At 53.4% G+C, this 18752-nt stretch overlaps 8 non-coding genes across 8 annotated transcripts; 5 read left to right on the top strand and 3 right to left on the bottom strand.

Moving 5' to 3' along the window:
* The first annotated feature begins 288 nt into the window (after nucleotides 1–288).
* Nucleotides 289–360, top strand: TRNAG-UCC (transfer RNA glycine (anticodon UCC)). The gene has a single exon. It is a non-coding gene; the product is annotated as a tRNA-Gly (tRNA).
* Nucleotides 361–3001: 2641 nt separating this feature from the next.
* TRNAR-UCU (transfer RNA arginine (anticodon UCU)) lies at nucleotides 3002–3106 on the bottom strand. Its single transcript has 2 exons — nucleotides 3070–3106; nucleotides 3002–3037 (listed from the first exon to the last, which is right to left on the bottom strand). It is a non-coding gene; the product is annotated as a tRNA-Arg (tRNA).
* Nucleotides 3107–6594: 3488 nt separating this feature from the next.
* TRNAV-AAC (transfer RNA valine (anticodon AAC)) lies at nucleotides 6595–6667 on the top strand. The gene has a single exon. It is a non-coding gene; the product is annotated as a tRNA-Val (tRNA).
* A 1201-nt stretch (nucleotides 6668–7868) lies between these two features.
* On the top strand, nucleotides 7869–7950 carry TRNAS-AGA (transfer RNA serine (anticodon AGA)). Its single transcript has one exon. It is a non-coding gene; the product is annotated as a tRNA-Ser (tRNA).
* A 3977-nt stretch (nucleotides 7951–11927) lies between these two features.
* TRNAR-CCG (transfer RNA arginine (anticodon CCG)) lies at nucleotides 11928–12000 on the top strand. Its single transcript has one exon. It is a non-coding gene; the product is annotated as a tRNA-Arg (tRNA).
* A 2858-nt stretch (nucleotides 12001–14858) lies between these two features.
* Nucleotides 14859–14940, bottom strand: TRNAS-GCU (transfer RNA serine (anticodon GCU)). The gene has a single exon. It is a non-coding gene; the product is annotated as a tRNA-Ser (tRNA).
* A 2198-nt stretch (nucleotides 14941–17138) lies between these two features.
* TRNAI-UAU (transfer RNA isoleucine (anticodon UAU)) lies at nucleotides 17139–17232 on the top strand. Its single transcript has 2 exons — nucleotides 17139–17176; nucleotides 17197–17232. It is a non-coding gene; the product is annotated as a tRNA-Ile (tRNA).
* A 1412-nt stretch (nucleotides 17233–18644) lies between these two features.
* Nucleotides 18645–18749, bottom strand: TRNAR-UCU (transfer RNA arginine (anticodon UCU)). The gene is made up of 2 exons: nucleotides 18713–18749; nucleotides 18645–18680 (listed from the first exon to the last, which is right to left on the bottom strand). It is a non-coding gene; the product is annotated as a tRNA-Arg (tRNA).
* Between the last annotated feature and the right edge of the window lie 3 nt (nucleotides 18750–18752).

The raw sequence follows: 18752 nt of genomic DNA on the forward strand, positions 1-18752 counted from the left end.
TCCAGAAGTCACTTCCCCACCTCTCCCTTGGCTGCTCTAGAGCTTAGCCCAGAGTCTGATAAACTCTACTCTCCCACCCAACAACCTCTGGGACTCCTCTCCCGCCCAGCTCCTCACACCACGGAGAGCGCAGGGCAGCCACTACTCCAGCATCACCACTTCTGGTCTTTGCCTAATGGCCAAGAAGTTCTGCTTTACCCAAACCACACGGGCACCCTCTGGCCTCTGGCCAGCCTCATGGCAGACATGGGTTTCCCTCACTAATTTTCCCAGCATTTTGGCAGGCAGGCATTGGTGGTATAGTGGTGAGCATAGCTGCCTTCCAAGCAGTTGACCTGGGTTCGATTCCCAGCCAATGCAATGTAAAGAGGGAGCATCAAAGCTCCTTGCTGAGGTTTTACTTGAACCCTGAAAAAACAGGCACAAATGGGTCCTGCCGCTGTGGGCTGCCTCTCACCGCTTTTCATCCTCTCCGAAAGCATGCACAGTCATGCGGTTCCTCCCTCACATACCTCTGCTGCGATTCCTTGACCTTGGCTCTGACTTGGTCTAGGATGCGGGGGTAGGAGGGAGGTGGCCTTTCTTTGCAAGACAATCGGCCATTTAGCCATAAATGTCCACATTCCTCCGCATGGACTGCAGGGCCTGCAGAGACTCCTCCTGGGACTACAGCTCCAAGAGGGTCTTTATCTGTGGCCCAGACAATGACAGTGCCTGGTGTTTGCTGTCCCTTGCTTGATTTGATTCCCAGCCAATGCAAGGTGGGAAGGGAACAGGCGACCTCCAGGGGGAGATCTTATTTAACCCTGAACAACAGGCACAAGTGGGTCCCACAGCCAAGGGCTCCCTCTCACCGCTTTTCATGGGGAGCAGCTGAAACAAAACTAATTTGGCTGTTGTGGGGTCTGCATGGGGCTTGTACCTGTGACCTGGGCATTATTAGCATCAAGCTCTAAACAGCTGAGCCAGCAGGCCCAAAGGTGACCCCACAAGAGCGGGAAGAGAAGAGTTTTCCCTCCTATTGGGGAAAGGAGGCCAGGCCAAGGGCCTTTCAGCCACTGGGTCTGTGCAGGCTGGAGCCTCCTCCTACCAGTTTTCTGGCCTGTTTCCTGAAAAGCTTGCAGTCTTTTGCCTGTTTCTGCTTCCCTGTCCATAGCAGGCAGCTAAGCGGCGGGGATAGAACAGTCACCACAGCAAACATATCTGTGCCTAGCACAGGGTTTGAATCCATGACCTTGGCATTACTAGCTCCGTGCACTAACCAACTGAGCTAGCCAGCCAAACAAAGCACAGCCCACAAATAGCCCTTTCAGAAAGGCGCGTCCAGCAGCTGAAGGGCTGTCTCTGCAGCTGCCAATGGCTCTTCTCTGACAGGGCCACTAGTGACTCACTGTGACGTGGGCTGGCTCATCCAGCTGGTTTGAGGGTTGGTCAAGGTGGCTGGTGGCCAGCATGGTGCACTGACACCCAGGGAAAAGAGGCAGCCGCAATCTCTTGTTGCCAGCACCTTGCTTTAGTCTAGAGAACACATCTGCTCTTCCATAAAATTTTTTGGAAGAGCAGACATGCTTTTTTCGTATCTCTGTGTACTTCATTTTATGAAGAAGAAGGTGTGACGGACCGGGCCGTGTCTGGGCACAGCTGAGGGCGTCCGCTCAGGGCGAACTGCTCGAATCTGGGGCTACTTACAGCCCCCGACTGGTGACCTCTCCACACAGGCCACAAACCAGTCCCACAGAGCGCTTCAGCAACCTGCCTGAAGCCTCCCGAGAAAACCCCTCCGACACCCCAGCAATATCCGTGCCCCAGATGGCCCCATGTCTTATACACAGGTGGGGGGTCCTAGCACCTAATCCCACCTACCCCAAACAAGTTCTGTCCGGTTCCAAGAAACCAGCCACAGATCCCTGGTCAATTTACCCTCTGGACCTTACCCACAAATCACGCTGGGCCAATCCTTTAGAATCTATATCTAAAGGTTTATTATTACAAGAAAGAAAAGCACGAGAGTAAGTTTATTAAAGTACAGTACGTTACATGCACCGAATCTCCCAGTTCTCGATGCAGGCTCTAGCAGAGATGTTACAGCTGCTGGTTTAAAAGTTCTTATTGCACATCCTACGATCAGGATGGGTTCACAGGTCTTCCGGGCTCTTCAATCCCTGCAGTGCTGCCTCTGGGATGAAGTGCTAAGCTGAGAACAAAATGGCATCGACCGCATGGCCTCTTTATACCTCCTTCTTGGCCTCTTCTGGTCTCAGCCGGTCACCTGGTCCCCAGCCTCTCTCTGCTGGCCGCTCTTAGATGTCCGCCCTCCTGCTTTAGGTGTGTCCTTGGGCCATCAAGTGCCATTGTTCTACAGGGCTTCACTACTCAGCCTGTCCATAGCAATGCTTAACCACATTCCAAGAAATATTCAGCTTCCACACAGATTAAAGATCTACACACACAGACATTATGTACTCACATAAACAGTGTACACAGGATCAGAAAACAACAAGCTCCCATTCAATACCCCACATGGCTCTCTTTCATACCAATTTCTGGGGCCAACACCCCCACCTAGGGGTGCAGCAGCGATCTGGCTGCTTCCCTCCAATTCGGTAATGTGACAGAAGGGATGTTCCAAAACAGATGATTTTTCCCCAAAATTTGGCCCAGTGTACACAGGCTAAATGTTGGAAAAGCCTCTTCCAAAAAAAGAAGCAGAAAAAGCTATGCAAATTGGTGTTCACATACTTCTTTTTCCAGAAGAACAGTGCAGTGTAGACATAGCCTGCCTGTTGCACAGCAGTGGTAGGAGACATGGAGGGACAAAAGGGTCTAACGGCACCAGCAGCCTCTCAGAACCACCCCCGTCCCAAACCCCAAGTCCTAGCCCTTCCCTCCACCCTTACTGGGGTCTACTGGGAATTGCCTGGATGCCAGCCCACCCCAGTGTCAGCCTAAGGACTGACTGGTCTGTAAAAGCTGCATCCTGGAAATGAGGAAGCAGCTAAAGTGACTCTGGTGGGACTTAAACCCACAACCTTTGAATGTCTAGCTGGGCTCACATTAACCAACGCAGCTTAGAAGTCCAACGTGCTTTCCATTGCACCACAGAGCCTGGTGGGCTGTTGGGGTTGATATTGCCACTCTCTGCTTTGCAGCATGGCAACTGCTGGGGGAAAAGAAAGGGGAGCCAGGTCTGTCTCTTTTAGGAGAGCAGGTTAGAAGAAGTAGAAGGGGGCCCCTGACAGTGAAAACTAGGAACCAGGACAAAGCTGCAGTTGGAGAACATGGGCATCAATCCCACTACTTCTTGCATACAAAGCAAGGGATTTCTCACTTGAGCTAATTCCCCTGCATGTGAACGCTTCCTTTGCCCCACCCACCTTGTTCCAGACCCTACAACGTCTCTGTGGCAGCCTAAGGCTCCTTTTTGAAAGAGCCACTTGTGGGACTGACACCCGTGGGCCGGCTAGCTCGGAGGTTTAGGACGTGGTGCTCATATCACACAGACGTGTCTTAAGAGCAAGCCCCTTATTTCAAACCATAACGGGCTCACTATTCCGACGTCCCTGCAAACCTCATGGTGCAAGGAGCGAGGGACATTTTGCAATAGCGATTTATTTGGAACTAAGTGCTGTGTAGCCAGCGTCAAATTACAAAATAAGCTATTTCAAAATTGACTTGAAATAACCTACCCAATTGCATCGCTTATTCTGAGCTATGGGACACACCCCTAGTGAGTTAGAGCCCAGCTCTCTGCTCCACCCACCCATGTACTGACTCCCTCGCTGCCATGGGGCTATTTGTATTGGCCTCTTCTCTCTGTAGCCAGGCTTCAGCCAGGACTGAGACTCAGGCAGGAGAATGTGACCCGGCTCCCTGCACCTGGGCCCTGCATTTCTTATCCCTTCAGAGACACTTGCTAGTGGAGGAATAAATCAGTCACATGAGTGTAGATTATGAAATGTTGTTGTTGCCTTGGAAACTCCCCACAGACCTTCTCCCGGGGGCCCTGGGCAGCCAATCACACTGCACAGGTTACTTGGAGGTGAGTGTGCTGTGTAGACGTGCCCGTCCTGTTGAGGGCCAGCCTGATAGCGGGAGGCTCTGGCCACTTCCTTTCCTTGTCTCTCTCAGGCTGTGTCTACACTGCAGGGCTACGTCTACACTTCAGGCTTTTTGTGCAAGAGGAGAAGTTCTTGCGCAAAAACTTGCAGAGCATCTACATTGCACGCACGTTCTTGCACATGTAAATTTATAGTGCAGCATCAGAAAACAGGGCTTCTTGCACAAGGGTTATTCCTCTCCCCATGAGGAATAAGCCCTCTTGTGCAAGAACTCATCCACAAGGAGGCAGTGTGGATGGGTAACAGGGGTTTCTTGCTCAAGAAAGCCCTATGGCTAAAATGGCCATCAGAGCTTTCCTGCGCAGGAGAACCTCCACACTGCCATGGGCGCTTTTACAGAAAAGCACTTCTCTTGTGCAACAGCACATGGGAGTGTAGACACACTGTTGTGCAAGACCTTTTGCACAAAACAGTTCTTGAGCAAGAAGTCTGCAGGGTAGGTGTAGCCAGGGGGTGTTTGGGTTTTTTACTAGCACTGAGCTTTAGGGACTGGTCCTAGCCAGGAATGTGTCTGGTGCTGGTTTGTGACACTCTAAGGCCGTGTCTACACTGGGCGTAAGAGCGACGCTGCCGTGGTTGATGTTCCAGGCTCTAGGGAAGACCCACTGATTAGAACTGAGCTGTGCAGAGTCTTGTAAAGGGAACCGCAACTTCTCTGGAGATTGGCTGAGTTTTATATGAGGGTTTATCAGAAGGGACGTTGTGGGCTCTGGAACAAGGTGGGTGGGGCAGAAAAACTCTTCAGAGGTAGGGGAATTAACTCAAGTGGTAGAGCGCTCGCTTTGCATGTGAGAGGCAGTGGGATCGATACCCACATTCTCCAGTTGTAAATTTTTGCTGCTTCCTCTTTTCCACAGACAGAGCCAGCCAGGGGCTAAGTGCTTCCAGGGCCTTCTTCCCTCTTCCATAAGGCAATGGGCTGGGTTCAGCAGTGTAGGAGGCGTCACGTTTGCCTCCCAGGGAGCAGTTCCCTGGCTAAAAGTCAGGCAGACAAAGTCCAGCCTGTAACACCCAGAGGAGGGGATTTGCTTGCCAGGGGAGGGCAGACACAGACCAGCACTTGGGAGCTTGGCTGCCAGCTGCTTAGCACATCTGGACACAGAAGAATCCCAAGGCTTGGTTCTGCCAGGCAGCAGTTTCCCCTCTTCTGTTTCTTTTCAGCTCGATGCAAACTGCCTCCCAGCTGTGGGTGAGGCTGAGTGTGTGTGAAACCAGCTGCGCTTTGGATGATTTTGTTAATTGTTTAAAAAGCCTCAGGCACCTCTTCTGCCTGGGGAGGTGGCTGTAACCATCCTTCCCGTGTGTCTATACCAGAGTCCAAGAGACAGATTAGAGTTTACTTCTCAGTGGTCCCGCGTCCCTCCTTTATCTCTGCGGTTACAGCCCCTGCTCTCTCCCATTTCTGGCCCATCCCCCAGGTGTCCATGTTGTTCACTCGCCTGTGGGCTTTGGGCACCTGCCCCCATCAAACCTAGTTTAAAGCCTCCTCACTAGGTTAGCCAGTCTGCACCCAAATACTCTTCCCTTCTTCGACAGGTGAACCCCACCCCTGCTGAGCAGCCCTTCCTGCAACAGCATCCCATGGGCAAGGAAGCCAAAGCCCCCTGCCCACTGAGCTGTAGCTTTCTGTGCCCAGGGGGCCAGACACCGCCTGGGCTCGATGGCTGGAGGGAAGTGGGGAACGGCTGCACTTTGGGAGGCAAAAGTGTTGTCTGGAAACATAAAGAGCTATTTTGGCAGAGGGCACCATGGCTTAGGTGGCTAAAGCACCTGCTTCATTAACAAAAAATCCTGGGTTCAACTCCCAGTGGTGCCTTGTTGTAACCTTTGCTCACATTTTCCTACGTCATTCTTCCCCACACACCTCTCCACTCAGCCTTTTCCTGAAACAGCAGTTCCATGGGTGGCCAGGGGAGGCCTCTTCTGTGTCCCAGAAGGGCATAAGTAAATGTGAGCAAAGGCTGCAGCAGTAACTGCTTTTTATTTGGCAAGTGCTTTAGCCAGCTAAGCCACTGTGCCCTACTCTGACCCACCTCTAAACTGTTCTACTGTATGGTCCCTGACAACACCATTGTCTCGCAAAGTTCGGCCATTCCTCATTTCCCTTCTGCCTTCCCACCCTGGTGGTGTCTGGCTCCCTGGGCACAGAAGGCTACAGCTCAGTGGGCAGAGGCTCTGACATGCACATCTCCCCCAGCCACTGGGGCTGTAGAGTTGCCTTTGAGGTTCTCCAGGGTTGGGGAAGGGCAAAATTGAGCAAACTTTTGATTCTCTGGCTTGTAAACCCCTTGGTCTCAGGGTTTAGGTTGGAGTTCCCAGGTGGGGGCCCGGCCTCCTTCAGTTTGGTCCCTTCCTGAGGGCACAAAATAGACATCAGAGAATTCCTTTGCCCTGCAGCAATCTCTGTTGGCCAAAGGGTTAGCAACCGAATATTTGCCCAAGCTTAAGTGCAGTAGCAGAAAACATTTGTATGTGTGTTTCTGTGGTGTAGTGGTTATCACATTTGCTTAACACGCAAAAGGTCCCTGGTTCAAAGCCAGGCAGAAACACAGGGTCTTCTCTTATTGCTGTTCCCCTGGGTGCCCACAAGGCAGTTCCAGGGCCTGCCCCCTGGTGCAGGGTTTGGCAGCATGTGCGCTGGCTTTCAGGAGCTTGTGGGAGACAGCTCAGCAGGTTAGGCTGAGAAAGGAGAACGCGGAGGGGGGGGGGCCTGAGACTTCTCAGTGGTGCCTTGCCTGACACCAGGTCATTGCGGCCACTCAGTCCAGGGCCCACCCTGGAAGTGCCACTACTGTGGCTGTGCACCTTCGGGGCAGTGTGGCTGTCACCTTTGGTGCAAGTGGACACAAAGCCACATAATGTCCCGCCTCATGCCCAGACCCCAGCCACCCCATTCCCCTGGCTTTCTTCTCACCCAACACCCCCAGCTTGCTTTGCCACCCTCCCTTGTTCCTGCTCCCCCACCCTGCTCCTTTATCCACGTTCCTCATGCTCCCTTTCTCCTGGCCACACACGGGTCCTTGGCGCTTCTCAAGCCAGGCCCTGCAAGGAGCCACCAGGGCAGGAACCAGCCCTTGGAGCTCGGCTTGCACCGGATCTGGGAGTTTTCCCACCACATCTCACCTGGGAAGAGGTGACTTGTTCTCCTTCCTTCTGACCTTACGTCTCCGCTCCCTTCAAAGGTCTCCGCTGCCTCGGGACCCACATCTTCAAGAGCTCTACCATTTGAGCTAATTCCCCTGCCTCTGCACTTTTCCTTCCAGAGCCCACAATGTCCCTGCAGCTGCCCAAGGCTCCTTTCTGAAAGGGCCACTTGTGAGACTGACACCTGTGGGCCGGCTAGCTCGGAGGTTTAGGACATGGTGCTCATATCACAATGATGCGTCTTAAGAGCAAGCCCCTTGTTTCAAACCATAACGGGTTCGCTAAGCCATGGTCCCCTCCTCACCAGTGGCCTGTAAAACTCTATGGTCCCAGACAGCACCTTTGACTCCCGACCATTCCCCATTTCCCTCCAGCTTTCCCACCTTGGCAGTGTCTGGCTCCCTGGGCACAGAAGGCTACAGCCCCATGGGCAGAGGCTCTGACATGAACATCTCCCCAAGCCGCTGGGACTGTGGAGCTGGTCCCTTCCTGGGGGCACAGAATTAAGGAGTGAGAATTCCTTTGCCCTGCAGCAATCTGAGCTGGCCTAGGAGTTAGTAACAGAATTTTTCTCCACATTTATGTAGAGGAGAAAACTTTTGCAGAGTTGTGATGGCCGAGTGGTTAAGGTGTTAGACTAGAAATCCAATAGGGTTTCCCCATGCACGTTCAAATCCTGCTCACAACGAGGCCTGTGTTTTGGCCACACCCCTAACCAGGACAACAAGCTACCCAAGTCCTGAGACACCCTCCCCTTCTGCTCCTGTCAGAGAGAGGCCTGGGATGGTGCCTTGTGCTGGGTTCCTGAGGTCTCAGGTAAACTCTCAGCTCCTGCCCCTCGCCTTGCCACCACTGCATGGCTCAGCCCTACTCCTGGGGGCTGCTCTGCTCTGGAGTGTGACAGTAGCTGGGAGAGAGGTCGGGGAGTCTGGGCCTGTCCCCAAAGGTCCATCCCTGCAGGGGGGCAATGCAGGGGATGTGACGTGGGTCTCCCCTCCTGAGTCACCAAGCCCCTGCCACCTTCCCAGTGTTGGGAGCAAAGGTCTAGAGAAGTAGCGGGGGGAGGGGGGTGTCTTATTCCCTGCTCTTGCTCGGCCTTTTCCCCAAAGCATTGGCCAAGAGTTAGTAGCAGAATATTTGTCCAAGTTTAAGTGCAGCAGAATTTAAGTTCTTTGCAGGTGTTTCTGTGGTGTCGTGGTTATCACATTTGTCTAACACACAAAATGTCCCTGGTTCAAAGCCAGGTCGAAACAGTAGATATTGTACCTCCCCTTGGTGCCCAGGTCAGCGCAGCTCCTTCTGCCAGGCCTGTGCCTGGGTTGAGCCCAACTCCCACCTGACAGAGGGGGTGACATCAGCTGAGAATGCCCGTGGGTGCCAGCCTGGGGAAGCCAGATGAGTCAGGCCAGGCACCTGTTGGAGGCTTTGTAGGAAGCAGGCCAGAGATCTGGTAGGAGGAGGCTCCAGCCTGCACAGAGCCAGTGGCTAAAAGGGTCTTGTCCTGGCCTTCCTCCCCTGGCCTGTTGGCAGCAGCTTAGTGGCAAGTGTCTTAGATTAAACAGCTGAAAATCCCTGATTCTATCCAGACTGTTGCATGTCTGGAAGTGCAGCAGGGGCCTCTCTCTACCTCTTGATGTGCTAGTGTCTGTGACATCCCCTTGTCCATTTCTGCGTGGCCTTAGACACTCATGTTCCTCTGATTAACCCCCAGCCCTTCCTCAGAGTCACTGCTGCCTTGGCTAAAGGCCCATGTGGCTGCTAGATGGAGCTAGTCACATGTAGATTTACTGAACACACACACACCCTTGGTTGCTTGGAACCAGATCAGTCCAAAAATAGCGGTGTTTGAAATAAGCGTGCTTTGCAGATGTACCCAGAGGCTATGTCTGGACTGCAGGCTTCATTCGGAAGAAGCTTTTTTCGGAAGGGATCTTCAAAAAAAAACTTCTAGAAGAGAGCGTCCACACTGCAAAAGTGCATTAAAAAAGTGATCTGCTTTTCCGAAAGAGAGAGTCCAGACTGAATGGACGCTCTCTCGCATGTAAGCTGGGATTGCTATGGATGGAATGGCCACCAGGGCACCTGTGCTTTTCCCCCTTTCCTCTTCTTCCAGAAGAACTTTCTTCTCCAACCACACATGCGTTTTTCCAAAAGAGCTCTTCTGCAAAAAGGCTTCTTCCTTGTACAATGAGGATCACCAATGCCAGAGAAACCCTCTGTTCTTTCCATTTTCTTGCAGAAGAAGGGAAAACTCTGTAATGTGGACATACCCTGAGAGCTTAGAGAAGGGGAGGGAGGCAGGACCACGGGGAGAAGGCTCCATGACTGTGTGAGAGGGAGACTCTGCCCTGGCCAGTGGGGAATCGTTGCCTCTGTCAGGGACTCTAGCCCAGATGGCTCAGTTTGTTGACTGACCGCAAAGAGACAGGCAACACCAGCAAAGTCCAGTCACAAGCTCTTTATTGAAGAGTGCGCACAACGATAGAGAGCGGCCTGTCTCCAAAGAGTTGGGGGGGGCCGAGACTGGGCATGAGAGGGTTGCGGTAAAACAGCATCTGTAAGAAAGCTACGTGTGGGGGTGCAGGCTGGGAGGCTCAGGGCAGCGTGTGGGGATGACGGAGGAGGGCCGGATGCCGGGGACGCAGAACCGGGGGGTGGTGTGTGGATACTTGTCTGTTTTGGGCAGGTTCCTCACTCCCACGTCCCAGACACATAATGTGGCACAAAGACCAGCAACGGTCCCTGCACAAAGTGTGACCCAGGGATAAGCGTTAGCCCCGGGAACAAGCATCGCCCTGCAGAGGAGACACCCCTGGTATGGAGCCAACAAGCCCAGGAGCCGCCTGCTCAGGATCCCCAAGGGCAGTGACACAGACTCCCTGGCACAGGAGAATCCCAAGCCTCAGTTCTGCCTCTTCCGCTTCTTGTCAGCTCCTTGCAAAACACCCCACAAGGGTGAGTGAGGGTGAGTGGAGATAAACCCAGATGTGCTGTAGAGCAGCTGTTAGGTGGGGAAAGAGAGGGGCCCCCTCGGCCTCCCCGAGCACCTCAAACATGTATGAAAACTGCACTTGAAAACACTAACGCAAGTGTCAGGATGGCCAAGTGGTCTAAGATGCCAGACTCAAGGTCCTGCCTTTCCCTCAGTTGGGTGTTCTGGTGTCTGAATGGAGATGTGGGTTCAAATTCCACTCCTGACATGTCTTCTTCTTGATAGCTAGAGAAGTGACCTCATTTCCCTGTCTCCCCAGATATTGTAGAAGCACTTGCTCAGCATTTCTCTGAGGCTGCATCTACACAGCAGCATTCCTTGGGAATAACAGCCATTACACTGCAATAACAATGGGAGCGTCTACACAGCAATTCCATTATTCCGACGTCTGTAACGCTCCATCCAGACCAGTGGTCTGAGCCAGGAGGTTTCCAGGCTGCAGACAGACAAGCCCACAGGCAAAGACAAAGCAAAGTCCCAGCCACTTCCTGCTCAGCCCAGCGGGGTCTCTGTGTGGCCCCCAGACCTTTTGTTTGCCATTGCCCAGGTGCAGAGGCCCAGATTCAGCAGCACTCACAGGCCCCACAGGAGGGGGCTGGTTTGATGCTTCACTCCACGGCCCAGCAACGATCCCCCAAACTCCCCCTGTGCTTTGAGAGCCCCGTTTGCTGTGTGAATTATGTGGGGCAGGTTATGTCAGGCCTGGGCACAAGCAGGGTTCAGAACCATCCCACAAGTAAGTCCCCGCTCAAGAGATTGAGCAGTGTCCTTTGCCAGCAATGCAAGTCCAGCCATGTAAGTGTCCCATTCACATGCCCAAACTTTCTCCATACTCCACTCACAGTTGCTGCCCTTGCTCAGGGCAGATAAGAGCTCACAGGTGGTTTTCAGAGCTCACCTCCCACTCTTGGGGGGGTGGAGATAGGAGGCATCTCACCCACTCTGTTGGCTACTTGCTACTGCTCCTACCAGCCGCTCCCTCCAGCCACTCCGTCCATGCTGCTGCGGGTTCCAGTATCTCACAACACGGTAAAATCAAATCAGAGGCAGACACTGTCAGTAAGAGCTTCTCTTGGAAACGCTCCTCTGGATGCTGGGCCTCCCTCCCCAGCACACCAGAGCCGTGTGCCACTGTCATACGCCTGCTCCATGGACATCTTCCCATTGCAGAGAGCGCTCCGAGCCAGACTGTGATTAGCCAGCCCCTCTCTGGGCACCCAAGGGCTACGTCTACACTGCAGGATTCTTACACAAAACTTGAGGAGCATCTATAATGCACGCGCATTCTTGCACAAGTAAATTTATGGCAAAATGTAGGAAAGGAGGGCTTCTTGCGCAAGAGTTATTCCTCTCCCCATGAGGAATAAGCTCTTTTGTGCAAGAGCTCTTGCACAAGAAGGCAATATGGATGGGCAACAGGGGTTTCTTGCAAGAGAGAGAGTGCACACTGCCATGGACGTTCTTGCGCAAAAGCACATGGCAGTGTGGACGCGCTGTTGCACCTAACAGTTCTTGCACAAAAAGCCTGCAGGGTAGATGTAGCCAGGGGGTGTTTGGGTTTGTTACCAGCACTGAGCTTTATACAACAGCCCAGGGAACATTGTGAAAAGCCAAAACCTTCCAGCCCTGGGTATCCCTGGCCAGCCAGAAAGAAAGGGAATTTCGGTTACTGTGCCCCAGTGGCCTAATGGACAAGGCATTGGCTTCCGAAGCCAGGGATTGTGGGTTCAAGTCCCATCTGGGGTGATACTTGTGATGATTCCTAGTGGAGTCTCTTTCTCTTTACCATGTTAGCTGTGAGGGTCCCCTGGAATTGCCATTTTCCCCCAGACAGGACCCCTCAGGAGCAGACGGTGACACTGGTGTTAGGCGCAGACAGGAGGAGAGTGTTTGTTAAAAGCTGAGGTGTGCACAGTGAGGTCAGATGCAGGCGCTGGCTTCTCTGTATGCACCTTGGCACCTGTTACCCATCAGTACCTGCCACCTCTCACTCCCCTGCCAGCACCCAGACAGAAGGCCAGTGCACATGGAGCCAGAGACCGTAGCGAGGGAGGCAGCTGCAGCACAATTCCAGGCTTGAGGCACATTGAACAACTATTTGAAACATTTTTAAAACAAAAAATATGAAAAACTTTAGGCTCCATCTGCACTGCAGGCTTCTTGCCCAAGAACTGTTTTGTGCAAGAGTTCTTGTGCAAGAGCACATCTACACGGCCATGTGTTTTGGCACAACAGGGAGGGAGAGCTGAGTGGTTTGAGTATTAACTTGCTAAACCCAGGATTCTGAATTCAATCCTTGAAGGGGCCATTTAGAGATCTGGGGCAAATCTGTCAGGGAGGGTTCTTGTGCTTGCTATGAGGGTAGGGGGCTGGACTAGCTGACCTCTCAAAGTCCCTTCCAGCTCTATGAGGTGGTTTATCTCCTCCGAAGGAGCATCTACAGCAGCATAGATGCTCTCTTGTGCAAGAAAGCTCTAATGGCTATTTTAGCCATAGGGGTTTCTGGCACAAGAAATCCCTCTTGCCTGTGCACACTGCCTTCTTGTGCAAGAGGGCTTATTCGTTATGGGGAGAGGAATAACTCTTGCACAAGAAGCCCTCTTTTCCAATGGTTTACTGTTTTTCTTGCACATGAATGCACATGCAGGGTAGACACTGTGCTAGTTTTTGCACAAGAACTGCCATTCTTGTGCAGAAGCCTGCAGCATAGCCAGGCAGTGTGAAAAACCTCACAACAATAAGCCCCAACCCAAGAGGTCCTACTAAGATTTGAACTCAGATTGCAAGATTCAAAGTCCTGCCCCTTACACCATGGGACCAAGACAGGTGACTGTGTGTAGCCATATGGAATACTGAGCTTTCAGACTGGCCTCTGGACTCCGGGCTTTCCTCCTGCTGCTTCATCCCTCTGGCTACGACTACATGGCACATTTATTTTGGAATAAGCTGGTCTGGAATAGTGATTCCAAAATAGCTTATTTCGAACTAGCACGTCTACACTGCAGGGAAACATCAGAATAGTCTGAGGCAGGCTCCCCAGTGTAGACGAGCTACCTCGATTTAGAGCCCCAGGAAGAATAACATTATTTTGAAATAGCTAATTTGGATTACGTGTTATTCTTCGTAGAATGAGGTTTGCAGAAGTCGGAATAAACCGTCTGTTACTTCAGAATTATTTCAAAATAACGGAATTGCTGTGTAGACTCTTGCATTGTTATTTTGGAATAACGGCCATTGTTCCGAAAGAACTTTTGTGTTTGTGGATATAACCTGCGCAGCCCAAGAAATGAGATTGGCAGCTCCTCCCCACAATCTTTCTGTCAATTGCAGTAGAGGGCTCTGAAGACACGGACCCAAGGCAACCACCTTGGTTACCTTCTGCTAAGGCCAGGCCGGAGGGAAAACAATCGCTCCTTCGAGCCAGAGACCTAAGGATCACTTGTCAAACACACACTACAGTCCTCCACTCTGCCAGCTGAGCTATCGAAGGGAGCCTGATTGATGCTGGCTTGTCTAGGTTGTCATTTCTACAAGTCTCGGGGCACGTGCTCCCCCAAGTAGGTGGCATTGCTGATGGGGGGGCAGAGAAGCACAGGGGCTGTCATAGGTACTTCACATGCAGACGGACCCCTTGAGTGAAACCTGAGCTAGATCCATCCATGTCACAGCAAAAGGAAGAAAGTTGGGTTCTTCTCATGTGTCTTCTTTGTTCCGGAGTCTCTAGGGCTGCAGTCGGGGCAGGTCCACAAAAAAACAAACCACTTCTCACGTGTCTCCTCACGTTTCTTCAGCAGGGGAGGCGGGAGCAGAAAGTGGGAAGGGCGGGCAGGGGAAGGGTGTGTGTGCAGTGGTGGTGGGGGAGGCACAGAGGGGAAATACAGAAGGCCCTTGTGGGGGCACCCAGGGGAGAGTCTCACAGGTGTCCTTGTCTGGAACTCTCCCTCAGGGCCTCTCAGATGCACAAGCCCCCGGAAGGGCCTGCTGGATGGCAGCCGTGTGCTGCTGCTGAAGGGCCTTTTGCGGAAAAGGGATGCAGATTAGACACAGCGCAATTGCAAATGAAGCGGGGATTTAAATCTCCCCCGCTTCCTTTGCATGAACATGGCTGCTGCTTTTTTTCTGGCTCGGGGCTTTGCCAGGAAAAAGCACCAGTCTAGATGGGATCTTTTGGAAAATAAAACCTTGTCCAAAAGATCCCTTATTCCTAGCAATGTGGCCCCCTGAGCAGCCTCTGATGTTCCCTGCTTGAGCACCAGAACCAGCCCCGAGTGACAGGAGCAGGGAAAGCAGCTCACACATGCCAAGGGGCTGGCCAGGGGCAGGACATGAGCCTGCAAGGCAGCAGTGACATCACAAGGGCCTTGTGCAGCACCTCAGCTCATTGGTTGGGAGGCAGTGACCTCACAGAGGGACCATGGCAACAGCAGGTGGGACAGGCTGCAGGGCTGGGGCATCTCAGAGACCCCCATGGCCTGGCTGCCTGGAATCTCCTTTGTGAGGTTTCCCCCTGAGGAGATTTCCCCTGGCTGTAGTGGGAGGGGGGTGGGGCAGGCAGGGCTGCCACTAAACCTCTGAGAGAGGCAAGAGGAAGGGCTGCAAACACCCGATGAGGATGGGATTCAAACCCATGCGTGCAGAGCACAATGGATTAGCAGTCCATCGCCTTAATCACTCGGCCACCTCATCTGAGCTGCTGGGCTTTGTTTCAAATCACCTGAAGTCAGCACTTCAGGGAACCTTTGTGCCACTTGCTGACTGGCCAAGGACACCCAGGGCTGGAAGGTTTTCCCTTTTCACAATGTTCCCTGGGCTGTTGTACAAAGCTCAGTGCTGGTAACAAACCCAAACAGCCCCTGGCTACATCTACCCCGCAGGCTTCTTGCGCAAAATCTGTTTTGTGCAAAATGTCTTGCGCAACAGTGTGTCCACACTGCCATGTGCTGTTGCACAAGAGAAGTGCTTTTCTGCAAGCGCGCCTATGGCAGTGTGGACGCTCTCCTGCTCAGGAAAGCTCTGATGGCCATTTTAGATACATGGCTTTCTTGAGCAAGAAACCCTTGTTGCCTATCCACACTGCCACCTTGTTGACGAGTTCTTGCACAAGAGGGCTTATTCCTTGTGGGGAGAGCAATAACTTCTGTGCAAGAAGCCCTGTTGTCTGATGCTGCACTATAAATTTACTTGCGCAAGAACGTCCCTGCAGTGTAGACGCTCTGCAAGTTTTTACCCAAGAGCAGTTGCTCTTGTGCAAAAAGCCTGCAGTGTAGATGTATCCCTGCTGTATAGACACAGCCTGAGAGAGACAAGTAAAGGAAGTGGCCAGAGCCTCCCCCCAGCAGGCTGGTCCTCAACAGGACGGGCACGTCTACACAGCACCCTCACTTCGAAGTGAGCTGTGCAGTGTGAGCGGCTGCCCGGGACCCCAGGGGAAGGTCTGTGGGGAGTTTCCAAGGCAACAACAACTACAAAGTTTCATAATCTACACTCATGTGACTGTGTGTCACGTTGCTGAATTGGAGGGAAGCAGCCAGATCGCTGCTGCACCCCTAGGTGGGGGTGTTGGCCCCAGAAATTGGTATAGGGGGGAGCCATGTGGGGATTGAATGGGAGATTATTGTTTGTTGATCTTATGTACGCTATTTATGTGAGTGTATAATGTCTATGTGTGTAGGTAGGAATCTGTAATCTGTGTGGATGCTGAATATTTCTCTGAATGTGGTTGAGCATGGCTATGGACAGGCTGAGTAGTGGAGCCCTGTGGAACAATGGCCCTTGATGGCCCAAAGACACACCTAAAGCAGGAGGGCGGAGACCCAAGAGCTGCCAGCAGAGAGAGGCTGAGGACCAGGTGACCGGCTGAGACCAGAAGAGGCCATGTGGTCAAGGCCATTTTTGTTCTCAGCTCAGCACTTCATCCCAGAGGCAGCACTGCAGGGATTGAAGAGCCCGGAAGACCTGTGGACCCATCCTGATCGTAGGATGTGCAATAAGAACTTTTAAACCAGCAGCTACAACATCTCTGCTAGAGCCTGCATCGAGGACTGGGAGATTCGGTGCATGTAACGTACTGTACTTTAATAACCTTACTCTCAGGCTTTTCTTTCTTGTAACAATAAACCTTTAGATATAGATTCTAAAGGATTGGCCCAGCGTGATTTGTGGTAAGGTCCAGAGGGTAAATTGACCAGGGATCTGTGGCTGGTTTCTTGGAACCGGACAGAACTTGTTTGGGGTAGGTGGGATTGGGTGCTAGGACCCCCCACCTGTGTATAGGCCCGGGGCCATCTGGGGCACGGATATTGCTGGGGTGTCGGAGGGGTTTTGCTCGTGAGGCTTCAGGCAGGCAGCTGAAGCGCCCTGTGGGACTGGTTTGTGGCCTGTGTGGAAAGGTCACCAGTCGGGGGCTGTAAGTAGCCCCGGATTCGAGCAATTCGCCCTGAGCGGACGCCCTCAGCTGTGCCCAGACACAGCCCGGTCCGTCACATCCTGGCTCCCAGCCACACTCCTTGCAACAAAGACCAACGGTCCCTGCACAAAGTGCATTGTGGGAATGAGAGTTGGGGCAGCAGGAAAGGGGCCAACCCCTGAGCCCCATCGAGCAGGCGGGAGAAGATGGGAGTGAATCCTGCTACCTCTCACGTGCAAAGGGAGCACTAACCCACGTGCAACTCATCTCTCGTGCTCTGGCCTCCAGCAGCTTTGTGCCCCACTAGGGTGGGTTATTTCAGAGAGCAGGGAAGAAGAGGGAGGGGTCTCTGGATGTGCGGAGCCCCCCGGCTCTGCCTGTGAAAAGAAAGAACAAGGGCTCAGCAGAAACTTCAATTCCACTTTGTGCGTCTTGACTTTTTCAATCTAAGGACTTTGAAGAAGATCTTCAAATATCTGCTCCAGTGGCGCAATGGGTCAGCGCACAGTACTTATAAGGCAGTACTTGTAGGAGACATGCTGAGGTTGTGAGTTCAAACCTCACCTGGAGCACTCACTTTGAGTCCCTGCTGGGTCATCCCCTTGCGGTGGTTCCAAAACTTTTCGGCATCACTCCCCCCTGCTTTTTGATTTGTGAAAACCCACATGCCCCCCCTGGAATTTCTTCACACCCTCTCTCCTCCCCGCTCCTCCCCCCCCAGGCTGTTCCCAGAGCCCAGGGCCCGGGAGTCTGGTCAGCAAGTGAGACTCGCCCGTCAGTCCAAGCTGCTTTCTTCCCGGCTGCCATTCCTGCCTGTCCCGTGCCAGCGCCTCACGCGGACCAGTGGGGTAGGACGGGGGGTGTCAGTGGGGCCCTGCTCTCAGTCCGTCCCTCACAAGCCCCCGGGGTGCTCGAGGGCTGAGCCCATCGCCCAGGCCTGGCGCGGGGATGGAACATGGGGCACGTTTCCCCCTGTGAGCGTGTGCGGGGGCAGGAGGGAGCCACATGGGCCCGGCTGAAGGTTTTGTGCTGGGGCTGGAGGCTTGAGCCCGAGCTGTCGGCCTCAGCGGGACTTGCTCCTCCCCCCTCTCCTGCCTTGCTGCCTCCTTTGGCCAGCAGCGCTCAGGGGCAGCCGGGAGAGCCGGCACCAAGGGCAGAGGAGGCCAAGGCACAAGCCCCTCAGAGGGGACAGGCCTGAGGCCTCTGGCTTGCCCAGGCTCACGCCAAGGGGCTTTCTGTGGTGCCGGGCGGGGGACTGAGGCCAGGCCCAGGCCGGTGGGAGAAGGGGCAGCGCCTGCCAGGGCAGCAAGGGGAGCTGCAGGGAGCGAGACGCGGCGTTTCTGCCTGGATCACTCAAGGGTCCTTCTGCGGGTGAAGCGCTCTGACACCCCTGTGCTGCTGGGTTCCTCTGCCCCTCCCCTGGGCGGCCGGCCCCTTCGGGCGCTCTTGTCCTGACACTCATCCAAGGGCCATCTGGGCAAAGCAGCCTGCCCCAGGCACCTTCCATAGCTCAGCTGGCAGAGCAGAGGCCTGTAGCGGGTGCTCGGCAAGTGCCCTTAGGTGGCTGATTCAACTCCAGCTGAGAGGAGAAATTCTTCTCCCTCCCCCTGGCTGCAGGCCCGGCCTTAGGACCAGGCGGCTGCCTTGGGTCTGTCCCTTTGGGGCCTTATTCCTCTTAAAATAAGGGTTAAGGTATCTTTCAGAAAAGGTTTTATTTTCCAAAAGATCCGCCTCTAGACTGGCGCTTTTTTCCAGCAAAGCTTCGAGCCTGCGTGTTGCACAGCACTGGTAGGAGACATGGAGGGTCTATCAGCACCTGCAGCCTCTCAGAACAACCCACGTCCAGACCCCCAAGTCCTAGCCCTTACCTCCACCCTTACTGGGATATGCTGGGAATTGCCTGGATGCCAGCCCACCCCAGTGTCAGCCTAAGGTTTGCCTGGTCTGTAAAAGCAGCATCCTGGAAATGAGGAAGCAGCTAAGGCAACTCTGGTGGGACTTGAACCCACAACCTTTGAATGTCTAGCTGGGTTCACATTAACCAGTGCAACTTAGAAGTCCCATGTGCTTTCCACTGCACCACAGAGCCAAA

This window comes from Pelodiscus sinensis, chromosome 31 (assembly GCF_049634645.1).
Source record: "Pelodiscus sinensis isolate JC-2024 chromosome 31, ASM4963464v1, whole genome shotgun sequence".
NCBI lineage: Eukaryota > Metazoa > Chordata > Testudines > Trionychidae > Pelodiscus > Pelodiscus sinensis.